The sequence below is a fragment of the Macrotis lagotis genome, chromosome 5, assembly GCF_037893015.1.
Source record: "Macrotis lagotis isolate mMagLag1 chromosome 5, bilby.v1.9.chrom.fasta, whole genome shotgun sequence".
NCBI lineage: Eukaryota > Metazoa > Chordata > Mammalia > Peramelemorphia > Peramelidae > Macrotis > Macrotis lagotis.
In genome coordinates, this window is record NC_133662.1 from 267,198,908 (window position 1) to 267,214,791 (window position 15,884).

At 49.0% G+C, this 15,884-nt stretch overlaps 1 protein-coding gene across 7 annotated transcripts in view; it reads right to left on the minus strand.

Moving 5' to 3' along the window:
• The window catches only part of AGAP1 (ArfGAP with GTPase domain, ankyrin repeat and PH domain 1), a 647,020-nt gene that overhangs the window by 434,191 nt on the left and 196,945 nt on the right, over nucleotides 1-15,884 (minus strand). The window lies entirely within an intron of this gene.

Sequence of the window (15,884 nt, forward strand, 5' to 3'; positions counted from 1 at the left end):
CCAAGTGGCCGGCGCTGCGGGTGCGGAAGGCGCGGGGGCCGCCGCCGCCCTCCTCCGCCCCCTCGGCCCCCCGCTCCTCCTGCGGCGGGTCCCCCCGCGGCGGGCCGGGCGCGGGGGGCGGCGGCCGCAGCGGCTCCCGCTTCACCATGGTCACGGAGATGCGGTAGACCGTCCTGCGCGGGGCCGGCCCCCGCCGCGCCGCGCCCGGCTCCGGGCTGCTGCCGCCGCCGCCCTCCAGCAGGTACATGGCGGCCCCCGCCCCCTAGGGGGCCCGCATGGCGGCCGGGCCGGGGGGCTAGTGCCGCAGCGCGCCCGGGCCCGGGGCGCCCATGCCGCGGAGGAGCCGCCGCGCCCTGCGGAGCCGGGGCCGGGCCGGGCCGGGCCGGGGCCGCCTCTGCCGCCGCCGCCGCCGCCGCCTCCTCCTCCTCCGCTGCCGCCGGCGCGGGGCGGGGGGCGCTGCTCAGGCCGCGGCCGGGGCCGCCTCCGCCGCTGCCGCCTGTGCCGGGGCCGCGCGGGCACCGGGCGCTGCGGGGCCCCCGGGCGGCCGCCTCATTGTTCGCCCCCGGGCCGCCCTGGCCCGCTGCAGGCCGGAGGCGCCGCCCCCTCGGGCATGGGGGGCGGGGCGGGGGCGGGGCCCCGGCGGGGGGGGGGGGGCTCGGAAGCGCCGGCCTGGATCCCCGCAGGGGCTGCGGGACCGGAGCCGGGGGGCGGGGCGGGGGCCGGCCCCAGGTTCAGGGGAGACAGCGGAGAGGGGGCCGGACAGCCGGGCCGAGCCCCGACCGCGGAGGAAGCGGATGGGAAGCAGAGGGGGCGCCAGGGGGCGCCGCGGAGAGCCCGGCCCTGGGGGCGGGAGGAGCCGAGTTCAAGTGCGACCTCGGGCACTCTGCCCTGTAATCCGCCCATCAACCAATAAGGGGGGGCGGGCGGCCCCCAGAGCCTCGCCCCGCAGCAGGTCCCCGACTTCACCCAGCCGGGCCTGGGGTCAGGCATCCTTGGTCCTGGGCCTCTCGGAGGGGGGCAGCCCCGCCACTCCTCCTGGGGGCTGGGGGTGGGGGACAGTGTGGTGGGTGAGCCTCTCCCCGGGGGCCGGCCGGGCCTCCTGCCGCTGGACTGCACAAGACGCCCCCCCCTGCTCTGGGCCGTCCTGCATTGGGGCCAGAGCCTTCAGGACCCCCCCGGCCCCCCTGCCAACCGGAGCAGGCAGGCTCCCTTGTTACAATCCCTGGAAGCTGTTTTTCTGCTTCTTTCCAACTCTGCATGAAGCTTAAAAATAAGGGGCCATCTAGGCACCAGACGCCCAAGAATGGGAGACCCCAAACACCGCTCCCTCCCTGACATGGCAGCGGCCCCCCAGGACACCCGTGCCACACGCCTCTCCCGAGGGGGTCCAGAAGAGATTATTTAAAAATAAGAAATGACCCAAACGCAGAACTTTCCTGACGAAAGAAGGAAGCCGGCTTGCAGGGCAGGGGCGCGTTCCAGCTTGCCCACCTGGGGGTGACCCTGGGCAAGGCTCGGGGTCAGGAGCCTCCGTGTCTTCCTCTGTAAAAAGGAGTTGCTAGGGAGGGCAGCAGATCCAGTGACAGCCCAGGGAGAATGAATAACTCGGGAGCCACAGGGAAAATGCCAGCCCACTCCCCGTTTTACAGGGGGAGCAGCCTGGCCCCCGTCCCACGGGTGCTGCATGGCAGACTCAAAATCCCATTCCGGGCCTCTCCTTCCAAAGCCAGAGTTCTATCTCCTCCATCCATTGACCTCAGGGATGTTTTTCTGAGCAAGAAACACAAGCCTTGAGTACAGCAGAAACTACCAAGGCTTCAGCAATCACTCATTTCCACCTAGAAGGAACCTGAGAGTCCAAACCCTAAAGTGTACAAGGAAAATGTGTTTCTGAGAAACTGAGGCCCGGAGGGGATGAAGTCCTGCAGCAGACCCCAGACTCAGGAGGGCTCTAAATACTCAGATCAGGTAGGGTCCATCGCACGGACCATGGTGGTGTTCCAACTCTTCAGGGTCCCGTGTGAGTTTTCCCTGGCAAAGATATGGGAGTCAGTCCACCATCATCTTCTCCACTCTTATCCTCTCTAACATTTCCCCAGGGAGGAAGCTGAGGCCCAGAAATGGGTCAGGACCCTAATCTGGTGCCCTTTTTGTTCCCCTTTGGAACCTCAAATCTCTACATACTTGATTGATTTTAAAAACTGATGCTAAAATTGTTTACCTGACCCCACCCCCCCCCCCCCCCGCCCCGTCATCTCCAGAGCCTTGCCCATCCCCTCCTTCATCCCTCCGCAGGCAGGTGAGCTGCCTCACCAGCCCATTCCACTCTCCCTAAGTCCAGGCTTTCCCTCCAGCCACAAAATTAATGTGGGCTAGGATTAAGCAAATCCATCCCCCCCCTCCACCCCCCCCTTACAAGACCCAGAACCTTTCTAGCACTCAGGGATCCTGAGTCCACACTTCAGCCCCCGCCCCCCCCCCCCCAGAAGACCCAGGAGTAGCCTCTCCCCATTGCCCAGAGACAGGGGGTGCGCCAAGGCATGGCCAGCCAAGGACTCCCTTCCTCTCACACCCAGCACCCAGCACCCTCTAGGAAAGGGGGGGAGGGAGGGGGGAGGGCACCCCAGCTCTCTCCACCCACCCACCCTCCCTCCCTTGCCTCTGGCAGGGTCTATACAACTACCCTCAATGTCACTCTTCTTATCTCTATTCAGTTCCCAAATCAATGCCCCTAAGAGCCAAGGTCTGACCAGGACACTCCCCAGCTCAAGACTCCAGGGACTCCCTACTGCCAGGATTGCCAAGCCCTTCCCAAGCTGTCCCTAGTCTCTCTGGCCAAGACTCCCCCTCCAATGGTCCATGTTTGGGCAGCCTGGCCTCCCCTAAGGCACCTCCTCTGCCTCTTCAACCACAGCTTCCCATAAGGCTTAGCTCAGCTCAGGTGCAGGTGTGAGCCACACCTCCCCGCATCACCACAGGTTCCCTTTTCTTTACCTCAGGACTATAAAAGAGAGCCAGGAGGGAGGCACGTGGGGCAGGGGCAGGTAGATTTGGGACACATAGGGAGCCTCAGGGCTGAAGTCCCCAGGATTTCAAAGCCAAGACTCTTACGTAGTTCCTATTCCCTGTGAAGGACAGTGCCCATAGGGTCCCCTGGGATGTAGATCCCAATGGCCTAGCATCAGGCAATCAGTAAGCACTGGTTCATTGCTTGATGTCCTGGGAGGGATCTTAAGGTTCTATAACAGGGTTATAGCCAGGCCCAGGAGCAGCTCACAGGAGAAGTGGAAACTAGATCCCCTTAAAGGAGCAATGTAAAGGCAGGTCTTTCCAATCCCTGAGTGGCACTGAGGCTTCCCCCACCCTATCCGCTCCCCTCCCCCTTTCATCCAAATCATCAGTTTGGAAACCAATGTCCTGGAGCACAGTTCACAAGTGAGTCTAGCAGCTGCCAGGGTGCTGAGAATCTCATAGGGAGAGGGCTGGAAGCAGCGGCCAAGATCCATCTGTTCTCAAAGAGCACGTCTTCACCCAGGAAAAAACCTGCCAGCTTCCAACCCCAGGTGCTCCCTGGCCTTGGTCATCCAAAGCTGGTCAAAAGCTGCCATCTTGTTCTGCCTCCCACCCCTAAGAGGCTCCCAACTGGCCCCAAACTGGCATTGAAATGATTTTCCCAGAACCCCAGCTCTAGGGCTGGAGAGGCCAGACAGTTCTTCAAAATGCAGGCATTTTGCAGAGCAGGAAGATGAAAACTGGGGAGATTAAATGACTCAGCTGAGATGATAAGTGACAGGACCAGATGCTCTTGGCCATTGGGTGATGTCACATCTTGATAAATAAGTATAAAATCAAAGGAAAACAAAAGACCTTTTTTGACCCTTACTGCTCTTTGACACAAGTTGAGGAAACACTTAAGAATAGATCAATCAATAAACTCTTATTAATGATCCCTTATTGCTTTTAAGACACTGGGTCCTATGAAAGGACTCTCCAGTAGGCCATTTGAAGCTCAGCTTCTCCCTAAGGGTGCCTACGTCCTCCTTTTTTTAAAGAGAAGGTTAGAATGAAATAATAACTCAGAGGAGGAATGGACCTTCCCAAGGTCTCTTCTCCTAGGAAAGATGATGTGCCAGGACTGGGAAGGGCAGGGGCTTTCTGGTTCTTGAGCTGCATTGGCTTTCTGTGTGTGTGTGTGTGTGTGTGTGTGTATCTGTGTCTATGCTGCATCTGTCTGTGTGCTTGTGTGTGTTTTGTCTAACATGGTCAGAGAAAACTGCCCAACCAACTAAAAGAAATGGATAATTTTCATCATCAGGTCATCAAGGCAGCCCATACCCCCAGAGAACATCTGATGGGAAAGCGAATCAGTACCATTTGAGCAAGGGCCAAAGTGTCATTTAAATGGACAAAATGACAGTTTTTCTAGCAGCAAAGTTAGGCAGATGATATTCTTGATCTACAAAAGGAACCCTTCATAAAATAAACTCTGAATTAAGCCAAAGGGCCACCTCCTGCAGGATATAAAAATACCCCCATATTCAGATATATGTGTTGAAGTATGCATGTTTGTAGAGATTTGCATGTATCCATACACATAAATAGCTATTCTATTCCTATTTTGCTGAAAAATTATTTTTTTTTGTCTTAAACTCACAGGGTCTAGCAAGGCTTCAAGCCCACAGCTGGTCCTTAATACTGAATGAATACGTGAATGAATGGCTTTCCCTCTTCATGGAAGAGAATACTTGGGTTCTAACATTTCACCTGATTTCCCAAGGCAGACTCTAGATCCTGTTTATAGCCAACCTCTCTCCTCCCTGCTGGGAGTCTTCACTTGAGAAGGAAGGTGATGGAAATCTTTGGTGATGAAAACCTGCCAACACACATCCCTTTGGAGGGCTGCCCTTCAATTCCAAAGATCACTCACCACATAAATCAGGAAGGATTTGTGTTGCTGAGCCAAGGACCAGTGGAGCTGCTACCATGTCAGCAGAAGGATGGAACCTAGGGAGATTTCCGGGGTTGCCGGCTTGGGTGGGTTTTCTCATTTTGCTCTGATATTTAATCTTTCATTTCTATCTCTAGGTATGGCCAAAGGATCGTAGATTCCCAGATGGAAAGGACCTGGCAGGGTGGTGCACAGTCCAAACGCCTTCATTTGAGAATGGAAGAAGCCAAGGCCCTGAGAATGAAACCGATCTATCTAAGGTCCTATGGACAGCAGCGACCTCACAGGGGCATGGTGAGGACCAACTGAATTAACCTGAAAAGGCTTTACAAACTGAAAAGTACTCTATAAAAGCACTATGTTTTCAACTTCTCTTCTTCTTTCTTCATCTGATTATTATTATTATCATTATTATATGACAAACCTGGCTTTTGGACCCAACTCTCTGACCTCCCGGATCTTTCTTTTGTATGAGGTGTCTCTTCAATCAAACCTATTTCAACAAGTTTTTAATAATCACCTGCTAGGAATCAGGTCAAGTAAGATTCAAAGAGCTTGAGGTAAGCAAACCCACAGTCGGGCCTTAATACAAATTGCCTCATTGATTGAAAATCAGGGACTCCTTTAGGAAGTTGACATTTTTCAATGTCAAGTGCTGTGCTGGATGACCTCCCTCTCTAGACCTAGGATCTTAGAACTTTACCACCGATGTGGCAAGATTTAACTCCCCATCAGGATAAAATGAGGAATCCTTTGTGTGTGTCTGTAAAAAATTCTTGATGCTCTCATGGAAAGGAAAACTGATTCCTTTGAGGTTCAGACAATTTACTTACTGACCGACAGTTCAGGGGAAAAAAAAGTGGGGGAAAAAAGCTAGCTCCTGGGCATAGCCCAGCTCTTAGCCTCCCCTCTAGGGCTGGTGGGCAGCTAGCCAAACCATCAGCTGAATCGACTTTAAATCATTAAAAGGGTGAGGGTCTGATGAGAACGAAAATAAATCCCAAGTCTCTGGCAATGTCTCCTCTTGGATGGAGATAAAGGGATTGGGGGGGGGGGGGATGGAGACCCTGGGTTCTATGAGCCAGTGTCCTTAGAGAATGTGGCAGATGTTACCAAGCCAGACCCGGACAGGTCCACGGACAGAAACTAATCACGAGAAGGTTGCAAGAGTGGACGCAGGCAAAGAGGGGCTGCCATCTCTGAGGGAAACCTCGCATCACTGGACTCCAAGTCCTCTTAAATATGGAATAGAATTCAATTCAATTCAGTCCCTTGGTAGGTGCCAGACCCTACAAATGCTACAACAAAACAGTTCTTGTCCTCAGAACATGGAACTTCTAAATTCAACTTAGACAAGTAAATGGAAAGAATACAGATAAAAGTCTCATGGAAAGAGACTCTGCCACTGAAAAAAGGCCATGTTGTACTCAGAGCACTGGAAGTGGAGACAAGGAGACCTGGAATCAGATCTTACCTGTCAATTGTGTCCTTGTTACCATCTCTAGAATGTTCCCCCTTCTGTCCCCTGACAATGTCCCCTCCAGTAAAGACCCCCATCACTTCCCACCTCTTCCAAGAGTCTGCTGCTTGGTCTGCCTGCCTCCCTCCCTCCCAGCTCCAGTTCTCCTGCTACTTAGGGGTCATAGGCCAGACATGACTGTACCATTCCCTATTCATTTAGCCCCATTGGCAGACACCCTATCACCAGCAGGATCAAATAGAAAATCCCCTGTTGGGCACTTTATATCCTAGACCACCCCACCTTGGCAGACTTCTTACACCTCACACCTGTACACCCACATACTCTGGAATCCAGTTTTACTGGCCTCCTTGTCTTAAACAATATTCACAAGGACAACAACATTACCGATGGAAAGAACATGCCAGGAAAAGATGGAAACAGAATGTTTACCCCAAATGATGAAAGAAATAGAAAAGGGATCGGGGACTGAGATATATATAGCAACTTTTTATTTAATGGTAGCAAGAACCTGAAAATTAAAGAAAATTGAAAGCTCCCAATTGAGGAAGAGCTGAAACTACAAAATAAAATAATATACAGATAATATACAGGATGAAGGGGACAATTTAAGAGAAATATGGAAGGGGTTGGATGAACTGATGCAGAAAGAAAAACAGATGCAGAACCAGGAGAACAATTTCTACTCCAACAACAACAAGATCAAAACAAATAACTTTAAAAAGATTTCAGTATTTGGATCAATGCAACGAGAGGACCAAGAAGGGTGCCCAGTGCCCACCTCCTGACTTGAGGGGGGGGTCCTTGGTCTGCAAAAGGAAATCTGCATTTTCTTTATTGTGGCTATTGGTGGAATTTGGTTTGATTGATTATACATGTTTGGTATCAGGGTTTTATTTTGTTTTCAATTTAGGGAGAAAGAAGGAGAGAAAAATACTTGTTAATTAAAAATAAAATAAAATTTAAAACTAGAAATGAGCTCTTGCAAATTTAAAATGACCAAGCTTGGCTCCGAAGATGAGCCAGGAGAGGGTCGCTCCTCTGTTCTGCAGGGGTGGAGAAGTACAGATGTCAGACCCTGGGATGGCAGGGGTAGGGGTGGGGAGAGAGACAATAGGAAATAAAAGAATTGGGAAAAAAATACAATCTTAACGTATGAATTTTGAAAACGCTCAAGGGTGACAAGTAGTCTTCCTCCCCAATATCAGTAAGGCTTACACTTCTGGAGAAAATGAATGAATGAGCAAATGCTGATCTTTGGATCTCCGACAGGCTTGCCTGCCCAGGAGGAGTCTGTAACTGGCCCTCCTCCGGAAGGGAATCGAGGGGCCGGGTGATAAGAGAGAATCTAAAAGCAGAAAGCAAAGACATCCCCAGGCCTGCCAAAGACATCACAGACACAGAGATGACAAAAGACAAGCACCAAGCTGCACACACAAGCTATTAGAAATTACAGCCTTGGTGAGGCAGCTCCACCGAGCCCCAGGGATGAGTCACCCGATTTTCTGATACGGAGCCTTCTCTTCATACATCAGACCCAGGTTCAAAGCTGCCTCTGCACCCCAGGATGGAGGAACCCCCTGCTCCATTCTTCCTCCCCCAGCTTCCAGCCCTCCAGGGAGAGTTGGCAGGGGCCCAGATCTTGGAAATCAAAGGAATTCCTCCAGCCAAACCAGGAGGAAGGTTCTACCTGGCTGCCTGCTCCCCAGCTGCTAGGTGTGGGTGGGCAGGACTGGAAGAGGAAGAGGCTGGAAGGAAAAGGCCTTCTTCTCCTCTGGCCAAAAGGACTTGATTTGCTCTTTCGAGGTGTGCCAGATGTGGACGGTGAGAGGGTCCCCCTCCACTCGACCCCAGAAAAACTGGTGTGTGATTACAACGTGGCAAGGAAGAAGCAGCCCAGGGGTCATAGCCAGGAGGGACCCCAGAGATTATTTAGACCCATACTTGAGTTTACAGATGAGGAAACTGAGGACCAGGGAATTTCTGGCCTGACCAAAGTCACCCAGGAAGCTCCCTGAGGGCAGGTACTATGCCTATGCCTTTCTGTCTCCTCAGCACGAAGTCTAGTGGCACAGACATTGTTGACTGACTGTCCTCAAGGTCAATACTGGTTCTGGGTGTTCACCCTCCAGAGTGATCCCCCTGCATATCTCCTCTGCAGGCCATCCTTCACATTGATGCCAACCAGGCTACTCCCTGGCTCACCAGGCTGCCAAGGTGGAGTCTCCCTCTTGCACCTCTGTCAACCTTCCCAACCCGGGGCCAAGTTCCCCCTCACACAGGCTCTGCTCCAAACCACCCAGACTTACCGCTGTCTCCTGCACTCAAGAGCCCAACTCTTGCCTCTCTGCACCTTAGTACCAATTGTCCCAGAAGACTTTCTCTAGCCCCCTCCCCTCTGGGAGCCCGTGGTTCCCCTAAAGTCTCAGCTTTGGTGCCAACCCTCAAGAGAGCAGTCCTCTTCTGGCCCCCACCTTGGTGTTATCAGAGCTGATACCACCCCTACTTTATATGAGTTCTAGATGAATCTCCCTGCTTCACCACCTGCCGGGAGACACGCAGGGCCTGGGTGAGTTCTGTCTCTGTCGCCAAGGCTTTTGGCAGTGTGTGTGTGGCACAGAGTAGGAGCTTTATGAATTGAATCAAATCAGAATGGGTGACTTCAGAGCCCTGGGCTCCAGGCTTTGTTCAAAGGGGCAGAAACCAGAAGAGAGGACTTGGAAGAGCCCTGGATTGCTGGCACCTGGGGACCTTGACCTCCCCTAACCAAGCAAGCTTCTTCACCACTTGGGGCCTCCCCAGATTTGGGGGTCGGTGGCAAGGAATGCTAGTGAGCCTTTATTCTTTTCTTGCCATTTATGATGAAGCAGTAGAGTGGAAGACTCAGCTTTGGATGGGTTTGGAAATCCCAGCACCTTTAGAGCAGTGCTACTGAGCTCAACCACAAATGGGACTTGGAAGCCATCCCTCCTGGCCTGGGCCACTGATGAATGCAGCTTTACAGGATGAGACTAGCCAGGCCTACTGCTTTTTATTTACCCTGCTCTTTCCCCATTGCATTTTAATCTGGTTCCCACCTATTTGACACCTCAGCTTTTTTTTTTAGATTTTTGCAAGGCAAACAGGGTTAAGTGACTTGCCCAAGGCCACACAGCTAAGTCATTATTAAGTGTCTGAAACCAGGTTTGAACCCAGGTACTCCTGACTCCAAGACCAGTGCTTTATCCACTATGCTACCTAGCCACCCCGAGGACACCTCAGCTTTATAGGATCAGAAGGGACCTTAGAGATTGCCCAGCTAAGGCCTCTTATTTTAAAATAAAAATTAATTTTATTCTTTTAAAATGTATTATCATTTTCAATCTGCTTCAAATTTTCAAGAGTTCTCATTCTCCTAACACTTGTCCACTTTCAAGGCTAAATGAATCTACCCCCTCTCATTAAAAACAAACAAACAGACCAGGAACCTGAGAAGAGAATAAGGAGTAATTCAATAGCCACAGTTCAGTTTTGGTCTGATGCTTAACACCATTCATCCCCCACCCTGGTGCAGGCCCTCTTGTCTGAATCATTGCAGCAGGGCTGAGGATGGAAAGGGGGGTGTCTGCCTGCCTCTAGTCTCTCCCCACTCCAGTCCATCCTCCACTCAGCCAGAGTGATTTCCCCAAAGTGGGATCTGACCATTTCTCTCCCCTGTGCAATAAACTCCAACAGCCTCCAGGATCAAGTACAAAATGCTCTGTTTAGCATTCCAAGCCCCTCCTATCCTGCCCCTTCCCACCCTACTCCCAGACTTGATTGGTCTACACACAAGACCCTCTTCCTCTCAGGTCCTTTCTGGCTGCCCCTCTCCCCCCCCCCCCACTCCCACTACCCCTCCCTGGCTTCTTTTAAGCTCTAAAATTCCCACCTTACAGGATCCCAACCTACCCCTAAGTCCTTCTGTTCACTGTTTCCTATTTATCTTGTATGTAGCTTATTTTATCTCCCAGATTCCATTGTAAGCTCCCTCCTGGAGGGCAGGGCCTATCTTTTTCTTCTTTTTGTATCCTCAGGTAGTCTAGCAAAGGAGATGCTTAATAAATGTTCATTTTTGATTGCTTTAAAGTTTGAGATCCACTTGAGATATAAACACATCTTATTCTTTCATCAACCTTTGATTCTTTCTTCTTCAAGAATGAGGCATAAACATCATCATCATTCTTTCATCATCCTGGAAGGTAAATGCTATTATTATTCACATTTTACAAAAGAGAAAACTGAGGCAGACAGAGGTTAAGTAACTTGCCCAGGGTCAGAGGACTATTAAGTGTCTGCCCTGTGATTTCACCTGAAGTCTTCCTGGCTCCCAGTCTAGCTGTCTAAGTCACCTTGCATGTAATTGTGGGAAGAGGAAAGGTTTGATGAGTGGGGCACCATTACACAAATAATGTTGCTGCCCTCATTTTGCCTTCAGCCCTTATCCCCAGGAGCAGGAAGACTGGCTGCACACATCTTTCCCCATCTCCTCATCAGCATGAGATGCCCTGGTTACCAGGAGATGGGAGAGGGAGGGAAAGAAAACAGAGGAGGGGAGGAGTATTCATTTCTTACAGAGGAGGAGCTGGGGCGGAATAGACCCTCTCCTCAGAAGAGAGGAAGAATGTGGTTTCTGAAATCTCATCATCTCTGATCTCAAAAGGCATTTGGTGACTTGGAATGGTTTCTTAGAATCCAACAAGAAAATAACTGCCTTCACAAAAAGGGAATGAGGGTAATGGGGGGAGGGGGAGGTTTCATGAATATTTAATTGACCACAAGAAGACTCTGATAGCTTTGGTCTCCCATGGTTATTTTTCCCTTTTTATTTACAGGTTAAACATTCTCAAAAAGTGCTAAGCCCATTCTCATGGTGGAGGTAGGAAAAAATGAGCAGAGGGAATGATAAGAAAAGAAATAAATGATACCCAAAAAGCAACTTAGTAGAGATTGCCAGGGTTTCCTGATGGTAATATGGGACAGAAAGATAATGTCTCCCCCAGGTCAACTTAATCAAACAAATGATACATCTCTGAACTCTGGCTGACAAGTGGATTGAACACATCTGAAACCATCTTGGGGCTACAAGACACATGGAGCTTGTTCTGAAGGTTCTAGAGGTCAGATAACAAACATCCTTTGTGATGTAGAAGGTGGAGCAGGCCCAGATAATAGAGTCAAGTGTGCCTAGGTTCAAATTACTCCTTAGATAGGACAAATTCCTTCTTCCTGGCCTTAGTTTCTTAATCTGTAAAATGGCAGGGTAAATGAACCTGACAGAGATACTAAAAGGTAAAAAATAATCCACTTGAGGAAGAGAAGGAAGTTTGATTCATTAATACACTGTTGGTGGTGCTTTGAATTTGGTCTATTTTAGGAAACAATTTAGAATTATGTGAGGAAAGTCAACTGATTACCCCAGACTTGAACCTACATTTGGGCAGTCTCAAGACTGCTCCCCCATATCTAAAATGCTCCCTCTACTCCACCTCTGTCCCTTCCAGATTCACTTGCTTCAGTTGGCCTTTTTCGATGTCCCTGGTTGGTGGTGCTCCTTATTCATATTATTCTTTATTCGTTTTGTATATTTGCATATCTGGTATGGAAACTTCGTGGCAGCTAAGTGACACAGTAGACAGGGCGCTGGGCCTGGAGTCAGGAGGACCATGCCCTGGCTGTGTGACCTTGGGTGAGTCACTTAACCCCACTGCCTTGGAAAAAGAAAAAAGAAAAAACTTCCATGATGGCAAGGATTGGTTTCTCCTTGTCCCTGGATCCCTGAATTTCCACCTGGCACCTAATAGTCACTTAATCATCTGGATTCTTGATTGAGTGGAATCTACAGATAGCAGATACAGATGGCAACACTCTGTGATAGCAATAACTGGAAACAAAGTGGGTGCCCACTGCCTGGAGGATGGCCAAGCAAAGTGTTAGCACTTAAGGAATGACCTGCGTGAAGGATTCAAAGAAACTTGGGGGAACTGACAGAGAACCAGGAGGATCTCGTAGATAATCATTGTAATAACACAAATTCTGAAATACTGCATGAAAATTAACCAGACACAGAATAAATAGGCTGATATTAAATCTGCAAGTCAAACAGCTACAGGTCCTGGAGGTGACCAGAGAAATATAGCTGATGTCCATATGCTGGTCAACTCTCCTTGACTAGTTATCTTTGTTACAAGGGAGGACTTGGGGCAGAAAGTAGCAAACATGATCCTAGAGCATCCAATGCCCTCATTTTGCAAATGAAGAAACTGAGGCTTGGGGAGGTTAAGCCCCTTGACCAAAGGTCAGTAACATAAGAATTGCTGGAATAGGAATCAGTAACACCAGGGTTAGTCAGTGGTCTGTCCACTATGTCACACAAAAAGGAAAATTATTATATTTAAATAAAGATATCAATAAATTTTAAATTTTTAAAAAAGGAGGTGGATGGGGCAGGTAGGTGGCGTTGTTGGCCCTGGAGTCAGGAGTACCTGGGTTCAAATCTGGTCTCAGACACTTAATAATGACCTAGCTGTGTGGCCTTGGGCAAGACACTTAACCCCCTTTGCCTTGCAAAAACCTTAAAAAAAAAAAAGGAGGTTGGAGAGGGACAAGATGATCTCTAAAGTCGTTCCCAACTTGAAAATGATGATCCTATGATTGGGGAAAAGACTGCAAACCTGTCTGTTTCTGGTCCTTACTACAATCCCAGTTACTGGGAGAATTAGCTCCCAAACCACTCCTGCACTCCTGACTTGATTAGTTTGCACTGGAGCCCAGTGGGCTCACTTCTCCTCCTTCTTGGGGTCATGGTCATGGCATGTCAGTCCAAACCAGTAGAGTCCATGCTCTTCGGCTGTTCTTAGAGAAAACAGGGAATGGAATGGGATCATTTCCTTTCTTTTCTTAGTTTTGTAATTTTGAATAATAATAAAAATAAGAGCTCACATTTATATAAAAATTTAGGTTTGGCAAATGGCCATATATAGAATAGCATATATTTTAATATGCAACATTGATATATGATATATGTAATTATATGTAAGTGTATATATGTATGTACATATAGAGAGAGAAAGAAAGAGAGATTTATTTATGTTTGATTTAATGAGATTGGTACTTATCTAATCATTGGCCTTTGGAGATGTCTAAAACTAGAATCTACAATTATTTTTGCCCAGGGAAGAGGGGGTAGAAAGGTTTCCTCTGAGGTAAGAGGGCAGGAGGGAGAAACCAGACTCCTTCACTCCCTATCACTGGGAGACATTAAAGCATAGGCTCCTCAAACCTCTGATCCCCCAAACTGTTCCCATTCTTTGCTGCCAAAGCCTCAAACCGACAGTGTCAGCTATTATAGTGGCACCAGTGATGGCATCCTGAGTCTCAACTCAAACCTCACCCCCCCCTACACTTAATAATTGTGCAACCCTGGGTAAGACACTTCAACTTGTTTGCCTCAGTTTCCCCATCTGTAAATGAGCTGGAGAAAGAAATGGCAAAGCACTCCAGTATCCTTGCCAAGAAATCCCAAATGGGGTCACAAAGAGTCAGACACAACTGAAACAACTGAACAACAAGGGTGGCAGCCTTAGTATGCTTCTCTCTAGAACTAAAGATTACCCCCACCCCCTCCCACACACCCCCTAGGTCATTGTGTAACCAGAAGTTCCATTAGCACCTACTTACAACTATCTCAACAGGTTCCAAGAAGAAGAATGGGGTGGGTGGAGAGAAAGGAGGTGGCCTGCCATTCTGGCACCCCTTCTGCTTCCCACAGTTATTGGGGCAATAAAAGATGTGAGACAACCTCATGGGGGACCTTGCCCTGGCTTTATAAGCATAACAGCCCTGGCTTCAGGAGCTGCAGTATAACCAAGAGGGAAGCCTTGTTTTGATCAAAAACTCAAACAGGAGGGAGAACAGGTCCCAGGCCAAGAGGAATCAGTTGAGGATCAATACATTAAACTCTCATGTCCCTAGAAGGAAAGAAAAGGGGACTTAGAAGCCCAAGGTATGAAAAGTAGCCTAGAGATTGCGTTTCTGAAGACCCTTCTGGTTCTCAGAATTCCCTATCCCTGCCCACAAATCCACATTCTACCAGAGAGATAACATACACTTAGAAAAGTATATTCTTAATAAATGCAAAGTAATTAAAAATTCAAGATAATTAGGTGGCTACCAGCAGCTGGGGCAGGGAGAGGATCAGTAAGGCCTGGTGTAAAAGGCTGAACTGAACACTGGAGAGCATTGAAGGTGAAGAGGGATTCCACAGGAGGAGAGAGGGCTTGCTCGGCATGGAAACCGCCTCTGACTAGGTTCTGGAGGCCAGAGATCAGAATTTCAGTGGGAAGGGGGACCTCCCTAAGAGTAGTCTGACTGAAAACACTAAGGATGTTATTCTCCTCTGTCATGGTGGTACCTGGATGTTACAGGATGCTTAATAAATAAATGTTCCAGGACTGAACACAGTGTCTGGCACCTAGAAGGCACTTCAGAAATGTTTATTGATTAGATTGTTGGTTGGGGGATTGCAGGAGGTGGTCCCTCAGCTGAATCTTTGTCAAGGTGACATTTTGAGTCTTTTTTATGTTATTTTATTTTATTTTTTTCAAATTACATGCAAAAATAGTTTTCAACATTCATCTTTTGTAAGCTATTGAGTTATGCTGAGTCTTTATTAAAAGAAGCATCTTTGTAAGAGTGCCTTCGAAAGAAGTAAATCACTGGCCTATGCCCAATTTACTTTGCACATTAAGTAAGTACCTTTCTAGAAGGGACCTTGATAATCCTTTCTGAGGAGACCCTAGTCTTGTTTAAAGGATTAGCCTCTAAGATCTGCTCTGGAACAGGGAAAAAATGAGCCAGGGAGTGTGCCTTGGAAAAGAAGGCTTAATCCTTCTCTGCTGTGAGCACAGAGGGGAGAGGGCTCCCTAGCCCCGCTCCCCAAGCCAGTGGGTTTTTAATATTGAGGACCTGTTCCTAAATTGGGGGTGGTCCACTCAAAGTGAACACATTTAACAGAGCTTTGTGTTTCAATAAAACCTGAGAAAGAATTCTTAAAAATGACTAACCCACATGAATCTTGTTCTTAAAATAATCCAGCAAGACTGTCATTAATAAAACAAACCAAACAACAATTACAGTAACAATACCCCACCAAAATTAAATGACTATTTCCTGTGACTTCCTCTCTTATCAAAAGTGATCCAAGGAAGGAAGGAAAGAAGAAGGAAAGGTCCCATGTTGTCAAGCCCAACTGATTTTCCTTTCTTGTGACTTCTCCTTCCACCTGACATGGATCCCACCTTCTTTCGCACTTAAACAGATAATATTAGTAATGAGTTCTTAAAGATGAGGAAACCATCTCCCTCCAGTTTCTCGGGTGCCCCCCCCTTTGGTTAGGGTGCTCTTGGGAAGGCAGCTATGAAGTCTGGCACTAAGCCT